Source organism: Lissotriton helveticus, chromosome 11 (genome assembly GCF_964261635.1).
Source record: "Lissotriton helveticus chromosome 11, aLisHel1.1, whole genome shotgun sequence".
Taxonomy (NCBI): domain Eukaryota; kingdom Metazoa; phylum Chordata; class Amphibia; order Caudata; family Salamandridae; genus Lissotriton; species Lissotriton helveticus.
In genome coordinates this window covers 1143228940-1143243859 of record NC_136072.1, presented here as the reverse complement: position 1 = coordinate 1143243859, position 14920 = coordinate 1143228940, and the positions used below count along the sequence as shown (strand labels likewise).

The window sequence follows — 14920 nt, the reverse complement described above, 5'->3', positions numbered from 1 at the left end:
GAGATAACCCCGGAAGGGTATCCGCAAGGTGAAAGCCAGGCATCCCGCCGCGAGGGGCCGTTGTGGAGATTAAGCAAGCTATTGCCCAGAGTCGCAGAGTGTGAACCCGTGAATCGAGTAGGCACCGGAGCGAGAATTGTCGAGTCAATGGACATTTTAGGTCTCAAGACCCTGCCGAGCCGGGAATTGAACCCTGGTCCCGGGCTGACCTCTGCTTCCAGGTCTGCCTCCTCTAACCAGTGAGCCACACTTCTCCACAAGTGCTTGTAAACAAAACAAGCAGATTTCTTTATTTTAGACAGCGTCCCTTCGCAGGCGTCCGTGCAGCAGGGGACGGGGGGGAGGGGAGGGAGCGCATTTAAAAGTTATAGCACAACGCCCATTAAGCAGGCGCTGTGCTGAGTTACTGAAAATGACAGTGTGGCAAAGAGTTTGGCAACCTGCCCATACCCACGCGGCCGTCACTGTAAATAAATGTAAAGTGAATAAATAGAAACAAATAAAACTGGTGCGGTGATCCACAAATAAAACAAGAAATGCAAATGAAAAGACTGTTAGGAAGCAGACGCCATTACTGAAGCTGGCGTCCCGTGAGTGCTGTGTACATTATTTAAGTAAATAGTTCTCGGAATTGTTGATGAAAGCTCCTGGGTGAGGACACATGTAAAAGGGCCAATCCTCATGGGAGGTAACAGCAGAAGACAGAGAGGTACTAAGGAGGGACTAATAAGGCTATCAACCAATCAGAAGCCAACATTTATAAAGCACAATGGAATAAGCCAATGAAAAATATGGGCGGAGCTTTGAGTCCCTACCTGAATACAGCATGATTCGCAGAGCAGCCCATGCACTGCCCAGGCTCAACGTGAAGTAAAAATATCTTGTTGAGTCTGATGCTGATGTCCTGGGGGTGTTTTCACACCCATTTATGGACACTGGTTGTTCAGCGCCTCAGACGACCAGATGGAAACCCACTCTGTGCAGTTAGTAGTGCACACTATCACCGGGGAGTGTATCCTGCCACTGAGCAGGTGTGAGTATAGATAAACCTAGGGCCTACTGGGACTACTTGAAAAGACAGGTCTTTAGCGTCTTGCAGAATTCAAGAAGAGAGGAGGAAGATCTTACGTGTAGCGTTAGATCATTCCACTCTTGAGGCGCGATGTAGGAGAAAGTTTGACCGCCAGATTTGGTTTTGAGTGCTCGTTTGATGTGTGTACGTAGGAGCCCGGATGACTGGAGGTGTCTAGAAGGTTTTTGAAAGCAAATGCAATGTGTTTTTCATGGAAGTACAGGGCTGCAACTTCATTTATAAACTGCAAGAAAACAAGGGGATGTTTCCAATATGGAAGGTAAAATAAATAGAGAAAAGTACGCAAGGAAATGAGAACAAAAATAAACGAGGAACATAAAACAACCGTGGAGCCCTACAACCATAGAGCCCTACTTCTGAATCCTGGATTCCACTGTTTGGTCTTGCCTGAGACAGCGCATGTGCTGTTGCTTGCAAGACATTTTGTTCGCTTTCATCGGGCTTGGAGCCCTCCACTGCTTACCATGGGTTAGCTTCATCGTCACTGTTGTTTGCTTGCTTCTCTTTAGTCAGGCCATGTCGGCTTGACTTCCTATTCGTCCGTTTGTCTCTCCCATGGAGCATGGACCAACTATTTGTGGCCTTCCACCGCTTGCCTTGTGAGAGCAACTTTTTTCTGTTAGTTGAAACACTCCCGGCGAGTGTTTGCAACATGTCTACCTCATGTGCCGGCACCTCCACACTGCATGTTGCTGTCTCCCACCCACAAGCAATGGGTCGCCTTCGGGATAGCTACGCGCTATATAAAAGCTAATAATAATATGTATTTGTACCTCACACGCACTCCTGTTCTCCTCTCTCACCTGTGTGTTTCTGCCTTTCAGTTGTTTGCCCCAACCACCTTTCTGTGTGTGCTCTGTGTTGTTGCTTGTCCCACCCACCTGCCCCATTCTGCTCTATGTTGTTGCTTGTCCCACCCACCTGCCCCATTCTGCTCTATGTTGTTGCTTGTCCCACCCACCTGCCCCATTCTGCTCTATGTTGTTGCTTGTCCCACCCACCTGCCCCATTCTGCTCTATGTTGTTGCTTGTCCCACCCACCTGCCCCATTCTGCTCTATGTTGTTGCTTGTCCCACCCACCTGCCCCATTCTGCTCTATGTTGTTGCTTGTCCCACCCACCTGCCCCATTCTGCTCTATGTTGTTGCTTGCACTCACCCTCCCACCTTGCTCTGTGTTGTTTGCCCCCTTCTTCTGTTCCGTGTTGTTGATTTTCCCGACCCACCCTCCGTCCCACCCTCCAGTGCCGCTCCACTCAGTGCTGTTGTTTCTCCACCCTTTCTCCTATCACACTCTGCAAGTCCATGGTAAATACATGTGACAATGTATTAATATTTCATGCAAAAAGGTCCTAAAAAAATGACTGTCCTGTTTCAAAAGAGCAAAAAACACTGAAGACTTTGACGCATCTTTTTAACCCAAACAGACTGTCTGAGAGGAGGGACTGATTTATAATCATCCTTTTCAGTGGGACAGTTAAACACAAGAGGACCCGTGACAAAAACACACGCATTCTACCACACTCCATTGTAATAACAGCTGCAACAATCATACTAACGGCGAGACCTATTGGCTTTGCCAATGCTTGTTTTGGTTAAAGCCACAACGACCCCTTCCATCTCCACAGGAAACAAGTGCTGGACAAAGAGGTGCTTGTTTTTTGTTAAGCTATTTTCCGGATGTATTTAAATACCACGCGCTGGACAGTAGGCATATCCAAAATGCAAGCACACTTTCAAAGCAAACCATGACCATTTCTCGTATTAAAATAACCTGAAAAAGCAGAATTTGTCTGAACGCTGTGAATCCTGTCAAATGAAGTGAAAACTAACCCCGCAGAGGAGGGAAGGAGTTAATTTTAGCAGGCGGTCTTCAGCTGCGCGAGGCTTGAAATACCTCTAATTATCCCTGACTAAAGATCCGGGGACTGTGACTCAGGCAGAAGAAAACAATTACTGCGAATCGGAAGCCAGTGTTCACCAAATTAAGTTTCACAGCAGCAGCTGTGATCACACTGGCTGGGAGAAGGAGGGTTTATTAGGCAGAAGCGAGGGTGGGGGCCGTGGGGGCTGAGGGTGGCTGCTGAGGGAGGGGTGTGACCTTGGCCTACAGAGGTGTGAGTACGGCCCAGGGCTTAAATGGTACAACATTGAGTGCCAAGGCTCTCTTCAGGAGGTCACTGCAGCTTGCACCACACTGCCCCTGCCATGCTGTTAATGATACTAACAACACAACTCCTACAAGTGTGACCTGACTATCTCAGGCCCCCAAAGCTGTAAGAATGGCTTGGGCAGCAGGTAAGAGTCATTTTTAATGTATATTGAATTCATAATTAACTGTTGTTGCGGTTACCTCTACATTAGCCAGACAGTGCCACCTTGTGGCAGACTGTCACAAGCACTGTTGTTGACAATTACATGCAGAGCACCGGCAACCACTGGCTCAAATTAAGCACTGGTGCCGCCTACGAAGTCCTATACGTGGGCTACCAAGAACTGTGTATGGCCTACTGAGACCTGAGGCCTAGCGAGACCCGAGTGCAGCCTACAGAGACATGAGTGCGGCCGCCGAAAGAGTTTTGGGTGCCACACCAGAGGAAGCTGAGTGTGTCCAGCTAAGACATGAGTGGGGCTTTGGCCTACAAAGTTTTGAGTGGCATACACCTGACTGGGACCTACAGAGACCAGAGTGCAAGGAGAGCGGCCGGACCAAGAGCAGCTTACGATGGTCTGAGAAGGAACTTCAAAGATCTGACTGCAGCCGACACTGACCTGAGGGCAGACTAGAGAGACTGGAGTCCGGTTACGGGCTACAGAAACCAGAGTGCACCAACAAAGACCTGAGCGTTTCTGCTGAGAGAGCTGTAGGTGCCACGCCAAAGGTTCGTGGAGCCTGCTAAGGCAAGAGTGTGGTCTACTAAGTCCTAGGAGCAAGTAGCAAAGTATGAGAGTGGTCCCTAATAAAGGTATGAGAGACACCTACAGCGGTATGAGAGAAGTCTACAAAGGTGCAAGGTCTAGATATAATGCCCACGGTCTGACACCCCAAGGGGAAGCAAGCATTCCAGGACCATAGTGGGTGTGTCTCCATGGAAGACCACCACCTTGTGAAAAAAGAATAGAGGGTGTCCCTGTGGGAAGAACCTATAATCCAATTTCCGGCCGGGCCAGGACTGACTCCAAGAACCTGGACAAGTGGCCTGCTATTTAAACCACTGCTGCGCCCTGAAGACCTTTCCTCCTGGGACCGTAGGGGTCACAGCACCCCATCATCCCAGGGAAAGTAAATGAAAGCGGAACAAACAAGTGTGCAAAGGATACAATGCAAGAGTGGAGGCAGCACCAGGAATGAAATCATAGTCTGGTCACTTTATTTCAAAAAGTTCTTTATTTTTCTTCGTAATAAGCACTCAACAGCAAACGCGTTTCGTTCCTGTAACAGGAACTTCTTCAGGGCTTGTCTCAGAACTGTGCATATGTGTAGAAAGGCTGTAAAAAGTATGTCCGTCTCAGTCGTGTTGTTGTAACAACGGAAAGCAACCAATCCACAGAAATGTTTGATGGAAATAAGGACAGAGGTCTGTACTATGGGTCCTCAGTAACCATGAAGATCTTGATAAATCTCGAACACATGAAGTCAAAAAAGCACGTAGTCACGGCATCCCGGGACCAGGATCACAATCCTTGAGGACGACACGACTGAGACGGATATACTTTTTACAGCCTTTCTACACATATGCACAGTTCTGAGACAAGTCCTGAAGAAGTTCCTCATTACGAAGAAAAATAAAGAACTTTTGAAATAAAGTGACCAGATTATGGCTTCATTCCTGGTGCTGCCTCCACTCTTGCATTGAATTTTGTTTCTGGATTTCCAGTGGGACCGAGCTGCAGCAGGTCTCTTGGTGGGCTGGCACAGGACTTTATACAATAAGGGATTTTATGATTGATGAGCTCGGCATAGAGTCAGCTATAGGTTCATTTTTGTTGTGTAAGTGTGCAAAGTAAATGTAAATGTTGGATACTTGTAAAGCGCACTGTTACTCTACCCGAGTGTCCTGGCGCTGTAGACCGCTGGGGAACCCGTCCTGGTTTTCCCTGTGAGATGGTCCCTTTCTGGGTATCTCCAGGGTGAAACCAGGCATCCCCGGCGTCTGTGGGGGGCCGTTGTAGAGATGAGGCAAGCTTAATGCCCAGAGTTACCGAGTGTGTTCCCTGGTTAGAGTAGGCACCGAGGCGAGAATTATCGAGTCCGTTGACCCTGGTCCAAGACCCTGCCGCGTCGGGAATTGAACCCTGGTCCCGGGCCGTTCTCTGCTTACAGGTCTGCCGCCTCTAACCAGTGAGCCACACCTCTCCACAAAGGATATGGATGGATATATATATGGATATATATATATGGATATATATATATATATATATATATATATATATATATATATATATATATATATATATATATATATATATATAACGCCACTGAAGAGCTTGTCACAGAGCTGAATCTGACCAGGCAATCCAAGCCACCAGGAGACCAGCGGCAAGACTAGGCAGGAAGTGACGCAATTACGAGTTCAGGCCATATGATGACTGAGACAGGGGGAAAAGAAGCATCCCACATTTATCAGCCCAGGAACGAATAATAACCTGCTAAAGCACTGAGGTGGATAGGAACTTCCGGAAGTGACCCGCCACATGAAATAATGAAAAACAGATTGAGAATAAAGGAGGTGGGTGGTCACCCTATACACTGAATGAAGCACAGCTATCAGAAGTGTACCGCCACCTCGTATGCTGGACTAATGGAGAGTGAATGAAGCATGGCAGCTGGAAGTGTACAGCCACCTAGGATACCGGACTAGTCGAGGGTGAATGAGGCATGGCCGCTGGAAGTGTACTGCCACCTAGGATACTTGACTAGTCGAGGGTGAATGAAGCTCAGCTATAGGAAGCGTGCAGCCACCTCGTATGCTTGTCTAATGGAGGTTGAATGAAGCATGGCCGCTGGAAGTGCACAGCCACCTTGTATGCTTGACGAGCCGAGGTTGAATGAAGCATGGCCGCTGGAAGTGTACAGCCACCTCATATGCTTGACGAGCCGGGGTTGAATGAAGCACAGCTATAGGAAGTGTACCGCCACCTAGGATACTTGACTAATGGAGGGTGAATGAAGCATGGCCGCTGGAAGTGTACAGCCACCTTGTATGCTTGACGAGCCGAGGTTGAATGAAGCATGGCCGCTGGAAGTGTACAGCCACCTCATATGCTTGACGAGCCGAGGTTGAATGAAGCACAGCTACAGGAAGTGTACCGCCACCTAGGATACTTGACTAATGGAGGGTGAATGAAGCATGGCCGCTGGAAGTGTAACGCCAATTTACATGCTGAACTAATGAAGGGTGAATGAAGCATGGGCGCTGGAAATGTACCGCCACCTAGTATGCTGGACTAATGGAGAGTGAATGAAGCATGGCCGCTGGAAGTGTGCCGCCACCTAGTATGCTGGACTAATGTAGGGTGAATGAAGCATGGCCGCTGGAAGTGTGCCGCCACCTAGTATGCTGGACTAATGGAGGGTGAATGAAGCATGGCCGCTGGAAGTGTGCCGCCACCTAGTATGCTGGACTAATGGAGGGTGAATGAAGCATGGCCGCTGGAAGTGTGCCGCCACCTAGTATGCTGGACTAATGGAGGGTGAATGAAGCATGGCCGCTGGAAGTGTGCCACCACCTAGTATGCTGGACTAATGGAGGGTGAATGAAGCGAAGAAAGCGCGGCTGCCGGACGAACGGCCAAGGTTTCAGATTGCTATGTGTGACATTTTCTTAATTTTAACATAATTATGAGTGACAATTCAATGACTATGAGTGACACTAGACAAATCTTAGAGCCTAAGTCAGCAGCTCTGGGTCACCCTGATCTTACAGGCTCAGCCCTCAGGCAAGAGAACTGTCCCTCAGGTTAGACTGATCTTACAGGCTCAGCCCTCAGGCAAGAGAACCGTCCCTAAGGTTAGACTGATCTTAGAGGCTCAGAGGTTAGACTGATTTTAGAGGGTCAGAGGTTAGACTGATCTTAGAGGCTCAGAGATATAAATGAAGAAATCCCTCCAAGTAACTCATGAAATCCTGACCTTATCTGCATGGAGGTATCACCTGCCCCCACGCAAATGATGGCACAAAAACATTAGCGAAACCTGTCCCCAATCTGCATGAATTAAGTTTTGGAGAGGGGTTGGCCTAACGGCTAAGGCGCTCGACCTCGGACCTGGGGATCTGGGTTCGAGTCTCGGTAACGACGCCAATAACCCCCTGTGATTCTGGGCAAATCACTTAATCTCCCAGTGCCTAAAAAAAAAAAAAAAAAAAAAAAAAATGAAAGTGTGTCCTCATGTAACGTAACTGGTGCTATGTAAAGCGCTCTGATAACTGATTCGGTTCGGTTCTAGTTCGCGCTATATAAAACTCCAAAAAAAAAAAAGTTTAAATTAACTAGTTTTGTCCAAAAAGGGCTTGGTAATTTCTAAACATCCCTCATTTCCCTCAAATGCCAGTCCCTTATTAGTAAATTTGTAAACTTGCTGTTTCCCTCTGAGGCGGAAGCCGGAGGTCCTTGTGCTCTCTTGCACCTTTTTGCACTTAAAAAAACGATTGATTGTGAATTGTTTTTAAAACTGTACTATATTTTAATTGGAGCGTTTTTAACCTCCCTGACATCCCTACAGCGAGATCAATTCGCTGGGCACCCCCCTTTCCATAGCGTCGATCCACTGAGGTGCAGGGAACATTGTAATACAACTTTGGCAGCCATCTTTGATTGGGCAGGCTCGCCGGAGAGCTCGACGCCCCTCCCGCCCTCCCAGGGTATTTAATAGAGCATAACTCGGCTCCGCGAGGTAAAACTTGCTGTTTCCCTCTGAGGCGGAAGCCGGAGGTCCTTGTGCTCTCTTGCACCTTTTTGCACTTAAAAAAACGATTGATTGTGAATTGTTTTTAAAACTGTACTATATTTTAATTGGAGCGTTTTTAACCTCCCTGACATCCCTACAGCGAGATCAATTCGCTGGGCACCCCCCTTTCCATAGCGTCGATCCACTGAGGCGCAGGGAACATTGTAATACAACTTTGGCAGCCATCTTTGATTGGGCAGGCTCGCCGGAGAGCTCGACGCCCCTCCCGCCCTCCCAGGGTATTTAATAGAGCATAACTCGGCTCCGCGAGGTAAAACTTGCTGTTTCCCTCTGAGGCGGAAGCCGGAGGTCCTTGTGCTCTCTTGCACCTTTTTGCACTTAAAAAAACGATTGATTGTGAATTGTTTTTAAAACTGTACTATATTTTAATTGGAGCGTTTTTAACCTCCCTGACATCCCTACAGCGAGATCAATTCGCTGGGCACCCCCCTTTCCATAGCGTCGATCCACTGAGGCGCAGGGAACATTGTAATACAACTTTGGCAGCCATCTTTGATTGGGCAGGCTCGCCGGAGAGCTCGACGCCCCTCCCACCCTCCTCCCGCCCCGCCCGAAGTATGTATAAAAATGACAGTATCACCCGTCCGCGCAGCGGGCGGGCGCAGCGGGCGCGCCAGCGGCGCGCCAGAGGCAAGCCCGTCTGCGCCCGTCCGCGCCGGACACGCGCCCAGCGCCATACCCCCTGTGTCATTCCATACCGAAGGGATTACCTACTCCGCTGATGAAATATGTAAGCTGAATCCTGGACCACTGACGATTTGCAGTCAATATACTCCAGAGAATCTTGTAGATCAATCCACCATCAGGTGTAGGAGCTGCAAAATCACTATTCCCCTTATTAATGACAAAGTTAAACATCTGACTGACGGTACCACTAAGCATCCCACTACATCTATCGCCCTCATCAATGCTCGCTCCTTGGCTAAGCATAGGCAGGACATCGCTGATTTAATTACAGATCACGCAATAGACATCCTTTTTATAACCGAAACCTGGATGGATGATACATCCGAGCCCGACCTTCAGGTAGCTGTACCTGTAGGCTATAAGGTGTATAGGCAGGACAGACAGGGGGGAAAAAGAGGAGGTGGCCTGGCTATCATTACACGGGTCATCTTCCCAGTTAGAATCTCCCCGGTACCATCGTCGGCATGCGAGGCGCTGCACTTTGCCATTAAACTGAATGCGTCACACAATTTTAAGGGAGTGCTTATCTACAGGCCACCAGGACCTCGCTCAGGATTTCTCTCCACCTTTACCTCCTGGTTGGAACCCTTAGCCATTGAGGATTCCTTTATGGCATTAGGAGACATAAATTTCCATCTGGACAGGACAGATGAGGCGGATACACAAACGCTACTAGTGGAATGTAACACACTGGGCTTAAACCAATACATAAAAGCTCCAACACATGACGCAGGACACACCCTGGACGCTATCTTTTCTAACATCAGTGATCTGGAGGTATCTAAAATCCTGCCGCTCACATGGACAGATCACCATGCTATTTTCTGTCATCTACCGTTCAAACGACCCAAACCGGATAAACAGGCCCACCATCAAAATAAATTCAGAGTATGGAAGGACATCGATGACGAAACCTTTAAGATGTCCCTTTCCAAGACGTGTCCGAATATCCAGTCTGACCCCACCGAAGCAGTGGAGCAGTATCTTAACTGGGTAGGCAATGCGGTAGACATGCACGCTCCTTTAAAAACCATATAAAAAAACAGAAAGGTGCCTTCAGCACCGTGGTACTCAAAAACCCTTAGACAGCAAAAACAGATTTGTAGAAACAAGGAAAGAACCTGGCGCAAAACATACGATAACTTAAGTAAAGCCCAGTATAAAGATGAACTCATCATCTATAAAAAAATGATTCAGGAGGTAAAAAAGGATTACTTCGAGCAGCAAATTAATAAATCAAAAAATTCGAGTCGACAACTGTTTGAAGTAGTTAAGACTCTGGCAGGGAAGGTGGTAGATTTGAATCCTCCTCACACTCAGGAATTCTGCAATAACTTAGCAGATTACTTTTTTTCAAAAGTAAACGATATATATGCAGAATTCTCGGTTACTCCATCAAGTACCAGCACACATCCTAAATCATCAAAAAATAGCATGGATTGTTCGTTTTCCCGATTTAGGGATATGACGAATCAGGAAATAGGAGATATCATGAGACTGGTAAAAACAGGTTCATCCTTAGATCCCTGCCCCCCTAAAATCTTTATTCCAGTAACTGATGTGGTGAGCAAAGTCATAACTCCCATCTGTAACGCCATGTTCCAATCTGGGATCTTCCCAGATAAGTTAAAAAACACTCTGCTGAAACCCCTATTGAAAAAAACTGGTCTTGATAAAACAACTCTCAAAAATTACAGACCCATTGCCAGCCTGCCCTACCTGGCTAAAATTGTGGAAAGAGCAATGAATGTTCAACTAGCCGAATATATCGAACAAAATAATCTCCTGGAAGAGTCGCAGTTTGGATTCCGGAAACTTCATGGAACGGAGACTGCCCTCATTAAGGCCGCCGATGATATCAGAACCATTAGGGACCAAGGAGGAACAGCTATACTGGTCCTACTGGATCTCTCGGCGGCCTTCGACACGGTCAATCATACCGTCCTGATTGACCGTGTCGAGGAGATGGGCATTTGCTCAAAGGCCAAGGAGCTTCTGGCTTCATTCCTGTCCAATAGAACACAGGCAGTGACACTGGGCGCATTTCAATCCCCTCAGCTCGCCCTCCCATGTGGCGTCCCGCAAGGCTCATCCCTAAGTCCGACACTCTTTAACATCTATGTGTCGGACTTAGCAAGGGTGATCAAGAACTACCGGATGAGCCTTACCTCCTACGCCGACGACACCCAACTGGTGATCGCAATCAAGAACAATGGTGAGGAGGTTGCCGCCAGATTCCAAGAAGGCATGCTTGCCATCAAGGAATGGATGTCTGAAAATTGCTTGCGCCTCAACTCGGAGAAAACCGAGGTAATGATCTTTGGAAATTTATCACCACAGTGGTCCACTCTTTGGTGGCCGACACCCCTCGGAGCCCCTCCAGAACCAGTGAAAAAGGTCAGGAACTTAGGCATTATATTTGACGACAATCTCAATTTTTCCAACCATGCCAACCAGGTTGCGTCGTCTGCTTTCTACAAGCTTAAGATCATTAGAAAAATCCTGCCCTATCTCCCTGAGAATGCTAGGAAAACAGTGGTGAGCTCCTTAGTACTCTCATCACTTGACTACTGTAACGGACTGTTTGTAAACGCCCAGGCACGGGTGGTGGCCAAACTGCAGCTTATACAAAATGCGGCCGCAAGGCTACTAGCTGGCATTCCTAAGTTTCAGTCCACCAAGCAAGCGATAAGAAATTTCCACTGGTTAACAGTGAGAAATCGCATTAGATTCAAGACCCTGTGTCTCACCTATAAAGCCCTTAAGGGTCTTGGACCAGCATTTCTCAAACAAAAACTCTATTACTATTCACCAAAAAGATCTTTACGCTCCGAACAGAGTCACCGACTGGTAGTACCACGCACCAGGACGGTGACATGGGGCGATAGAAGCTTTACCAACGCTGCAGCCAAAATCTGGAACATGCTCCCAAAGGAAATAAAACTGTCACCCTCGCTATTTCAATTTAGAAAATTGGTAAAAACCTGGTTATTCGATCAATAATCCGCTCAGCAACAATACGTTTTAAGGCAGACACCACCTCATTCTGGGATTTTCAGCAAAATTACAGCGCCAAGACACCCACGGGTATACGCCGCGCTTTATAAATTTTTAAAATAAATAAAATAAATAAATAAATTAATTAATTAGTCTGTAAAATTCACCTTGCAGTTTTCTGAACATGCAGTCATTGTTTCCAAATACCAACTTTCATTTTTAATAAATAACCTCATTGCCTCCCTTAACACCAGTTTGTCATTTAATGGAAATGTAAATGTTTCTCTTCAAACATCAGCTTCTGTTCATAGTAGAGAAGTCAAATGCATCACCTTGACAGTTTCGTACAGTATAACAATTTGTTCTGATAAAACTTTTCATTTTGGTAAGTTATCTAATTTATCATCAACATTCTCTGGTCATTTTATAAAAATGTTTTTTTCGTCAGCATTTCACTTTCAGCAAACTAACATATTTTAGACAAATTATTTTGCCAGTTTCCACCAGCCCCATTCCGGAAATAATTTATTTTATATTACTTTTGCTCTCTGAGTGCTACTCAGACTGTGGCTGTGTGTAGAGACGCTGTTTAATACATTGTAACATGCCAGGCCCAAGAGCAGGTTTCCATGGCAACCACAGTACTCTCACACTGCCTCACCTAACATTGCGGGGCACAGTTACAGAGGAGTTGAGTGCATCTCCTGTAGGATAGAAAAGCGCCTTAGGCAGTGCTGCGAAGGAGCTAAATATGCGTGACAACACATTGTCGTCCGGTGACGCGTTACAATAACGCCTAATGCGTGGTACTTGGTAGGACTAGACCTGAACTAAGAGCCACAGCCGGCAGTCGGCAGATAGGACTTAAAAGTATGAGGAGTGGTTAACAGCCGACCTGGCTGTGCTCATCAAGCAGTTGGAAAATGAATAACAGTCATCCGGAAGTGAACAGCCGCCGGAAGTGAATCGTCACCCCATAAAAGAGGTTATGGAGGCAGCTGGTTGGGAACGGTCAGTGGGTTAAAGATTTAAAGGTCCTAAATTGGACACAAAGGCCTAAGTGAGGGTTGCAAAAGGTCTGATAGCAGGCAACAAAAAGTTTATATGTGATCTATAAACATCAGTGCAGGGCATACACAGGCATCGGCGTGGTCTTTAAAGGTCTGAGTATATTCTAGGAAGGTGTGAGCACAGCGTACAAAAGGCTGTGCAAGACCTGCCTATGTTCAGCACGCTCTTGTATATGGTTTAATGGAGTGAATTAAGCATTAGAGCCCCCTTCCAAGGGCTATAATCGTTGTTAAAGGCTCTCTTACCGAGTTATCAGCCAGAGCCACAGATGAGGGCCTAAAATGAGGGAAAGGGCCTTTAACATCCGTTATAGACCGAGGCAGATCGATATAATGCTGTTAGAACATGTGGCACACTGCAGGGAGAATATTTTAAATTAAAAACGAGAAACAACAAGATAAGCATTGAAATGTGAGAGCGAAGGTTCTTTACCAGCCAATATGGACTCTGAGCCACCTCCTTATCTTCAATGGAGCTCTATACATCTCAATGTTCTAATATACATATGAAGCAAACACAAGGAGATGTTCTTTTTGCATTCATCACCCCGAGTGGGACGGGTATGCCCAGACGTGGGTCCCGTGCTCTACATGCCACTGGAGTCAAGCTATCCTGGCTGAAGAGGGCTGAAACCCTGAAACCGGTCCTAGGATACTTGTTTCCAGTCCGGGGAGGACCTGGCCTGGCAGTTCGGGCTGGATTGTTCCCATTGGGCGCAGGGTCAAGACTGATTTGCATATAGCTGGGTTCAAACTGGAATGGCATAGTGAGCAAAAAACGATCGATTTAGGCCCAGATCTCTGTACTGGGGTGAATGTATGACATTGTTCTGCATTCTGTCCATCACCTGTTGATTTTGCATTCATCACCCTGAGTGGGACGGGTATGCCCAGACGTGGGTCCTCTGGTCTCCATGTCAATGGAGTCAAGCTATCCAGGCTGATGAGGGGTGAAACCCCGAAACCGGTCCTAGGATACTTGTTTCCAGTCCAGGGAGGACCTGAGCTGGACTGTTCCCATTGGGCACAGGGTAAAGGCTGATTTGTACATGTCTGGGTTCAAACTGGAATGGCATGGGGAGCAAATTAACGATGGATTTAGGCCCAGATCCCTGTACTGGGGCGAATGTATGACATTGTTCTGCATTCTGTCCATCAATTGTTGTTTTTGCTAATATATGACATGGCCTTGATAAATATGATCATCGTCTTTATTTGTGTGTAAGCTTGATTTTGATTTGGTCCAAGCATGAGGTTTACCAGGGTTGCATTTGTCATTTCTTGCTACATGTGTGCACTTTATTTTTGTGTGTGCAAAAATGGCACTTGTTCCGATCCACACTGCTTACTCTGAAGAGGAACTTTACATTTTCACTGCTTGACATGAACAGTAAAGAGGTAAATGTTTCCTGTTCACTGCAGTGCTTAATTTGTAAAAAAACATAAGTGCCAGGGCTCGCATCAGGAGGACACTGCAGCTTGCACCACACATTGCCCCTGCTATGCTGCTAACGATAGTACCAACACAACTTCTAACCATCACATTCCTAGAAGTGTGACAGTTCAGACTATTCCAAGCCCCCAAAGCTATAAGAATGGCTTAAGCAGCAGGTTATAGTCATTTTTAATGTACACTGAAATAATAATTAACTGTTGTTGTGGTCATCTCTAAGTTAGCCAGGCAGTGCCACCATTGGGCAGACTGTCACAAGAGCTGGTGTTGACACTTAAGTGCTGGTACCGAGCACCAGAAACCTCCGGCTCAAATTAAGCACAGCTCCTTAGTGACCTTGCCAGAGCTGTGCCTTCTGCAGTGATGGGGTCCTGAATGTAACATGCACTAATGCTTCTGAATCCTTCACATGGAAGCGAAGCTTCCGGCTAAGTGCTGCTACTCGCCCAAAAAGGGGGTCTGAGCGGAAGGTCCTACACAGGATATCTAAGCCCTGGTAAGGGAGGATTTAAAGGGAAAACAGATGCTAAAGACATGCTGCAGCCAGGAAATTATACTGAAAACCAGTAAGTCTGCACAAAAATGTGACGTGTACTGCGCGGCTCAGTAACACGGCAGCGTAAAAACATAATATCCACAAGGCAAGCAATG

At 46.9% G+C, this 14920-nt stretch overlaps 1 protein-coding gene across 5 annotated transcripts in view; it reads right to left on the bottom strand.

Moving 5' to 3' along the window:
- The window catches only part of FBRSL1 (fibrosin like 1), a 1147774-nt gene that overhangs the window by 793796 nt on the left and 339058 nt on the right, over positions 1-14920 (bottom strand). The gene's annotated exons all lie outside the window — the stretch shown is intronic.